The sequence below is a fragment of the Pogonomyrmex barbatus genome, unplaced genomic scaffold (assembly GCF_055798465.1).
Source record: "Pogonomyrmex barbatus isolate J1 unplaced genomic scaffold, ASM5579846v1 scaffold4, whole genome shotgun sequence".
NCBI lineage: Eukaryota > Metazoa > Arthropoda > Insecta > Hymenoptera > Formicidae > Pogonomyrmex > Pogonomyrmex barbatus.
The window spans coordinates 547-2,500 of NW_028297138.1; the positions used below are offsets into that span (position 1 = coordinate 547).

The 1,954-nt window shown below is 65.0% G+C and overlaps 1 non-coding gene and 1 pseudogene across 1 annotated transcript; both read left to right on the forward strand.

The window, feature by feature from the left end:
- Positions 1 to 923: 923 nt before the first annotated feature.
- LOC148935527 (5.8S ribosomal RNA) lies at positions 924 to 1,078 on the forward strand. Its single transcript, XR_016140273.1, has one exon. It is a non-coding gene; the product is annotated as a 5.8S ribosomal RNA (ribosomal RNA).
- Positions 1,079 to 1,730: 652 nt separating this feature from the next.
- The window catches only part of LOC148935528 (large subunit ribosomal RNA), a 7,575-nt pseudogene continuing 7,351 nt past the window's right edge, over positions 1,731 to 1,954 (forward strand).

Sequence of the window (1,954 nt, forward strand, 5' to 3'; positions counted from 1 at the left end):
ATCGGAGATGACGGGTCGAGAGAGCGGACCGGTCCCCGGGCGCGTCCGTGCGCGCATCCAGAGACTGCGCATCATCCGAGCGCGCGTCTCTGTCAGGGTGAGGCATCTCCGATCCTACCCTGCCTAATGATATAATACAACGAGGAGAGGAGGAGGTCTTAACTGACAATCTCTCTCTCTCTCTCTCGCCGTGGTCTCGCCGCGCAGGTGGCCGCCCGCGTTCCGCTCTCGCGACGCCGAGAGCCGCGACGCGCGGGCGCGCCGGCCTCGCAGCCGAGCCCAGGCGGGCGACCGTGCCCGGGACAACACCCGTCCGAACACGGGTTCGTCGAGCGCGGCCGACCGAACGTTCCGAAGTGAAAGGGAACGTCGACGGCGACGGTGACGACGGACGTGTTCGCGGCGGTGGAAGCCCGGCGGTCGGCGGACTCCACGGAAGCGTGGCGCCTCGCGCGCCGCCCGTTGCTCGAGCCTCCGGCTTGACTTCAGGCGCGGCGCCAGGCGCGAGCCGGTGGTAACCTACACAATGAAAGCGAGCGCGCACGAGCGCCGCTTCTCGAGGGCACCGCGCCAGAACCACTGGCGCCGGGAGCCCGATGGTTTTTCAATGATTTCCGCCCCGGCCCATCGCCTCTCGCGCTATGGGACGCTTCTCGTTTCCGCCGGGATGCCGGACGGGTCTCTCGCGGCCCGTCGCCGGTGTCCCGATCGTGCCGTAGCCCCCGTAAACGGGGCGGCGGTCCGCGCGTGCTCGGACGCGCGGCCAGGCTGATCGAAGGGCCATCACGCTCGCGCCCCGGAGGAACGGAGAGAGAACTCTGTCCCCGGTGGGCAGCGAGCGTAGATATACAAAACACGTTGGGACTGTATACCTTCGAGTCGCGTTCTCCATGGAGACGCGGCGAGAGAAAGGAAAATGCGATTACCCTGAACGGTGGATCACTTGGCTCGTGGGTCGATGAAGAACGCAGCTAATTGCGCGTCAACTTGTGAACTGCAGGACACATGAACATCGACATTTCGAACGCACATTGCGGTCCACGGATACAATTCCCGGACCACGCCTGGCTGAGGGTCGTTTTAGTACCCAGAGACTGCTTGCGCCCGCGTTCGCGCGCTTCGCCTCGCGTCGCCGACGACGGCGACCGGGCGACGGCAGCGCGCACCGGCGTACGAGCGATCGTTGGACGTTCGCCCCGTGCCGCGCGAAAGCCAGCGGTGAGAGGAGAGACAGCAGCGGGAAGCCCTTGCGCGCCACGCGTAAGGCCGCCAGTCCCGCCGGGCTCTTCCGCCGCGCGCACGCCGGCTGGGCGTCGTCCGAAATGACATTGATACGTGACGAAGGCTGACCGGGGCGCCGAGCGACCGGGCGCGAGAATAGAGGAGAGAAATAGAGGAGACTCTCGCGAGACGTGTACGCGGGTAGAGGAGGATCCGACGGAGAGAGGCGCCCTTCCGCGAGAGCGGAACCGGGCACTCCCTACGTTGTCGCAGGCCTCCCCCCGCGTCGCGCGCGGAGATCCGATTCTCTTAACCTTAACGCTCCGCCCGTCTGTCGTTCCCTCCGCGGGGATCGCGAGCCGACCGCGTGTCCGAGTCCACGAAGTTCCTCTCCATATCTCTCTCGAGCGAGAGAGCAGAGACGCGACCTGGGACCGGCACGCTTCGTCGTGTACTCGTGTTACGAACCCCGTCGTCCGCCCGAACTGTCACCCACACACTGACTTTGACGACCTCAGAGCAGGCGAGATTACCCGCTGAATTTAAGCATATTACTAAGCGGAGGAAAAGAAACTAACCAGGATTTCCTTAGTAGCGGCGAGCGAACAGGAAAGAGCCCAGCACCGAATCCCGCGGTTCCGCCGCAGGGAAATGTGGTGTTTGGGAGGGTCCGCTTATCCCGAGGCGTCGCGTCGCGTCCAAGTCCATCTTGAATGGGGCCACTTACCCGCAG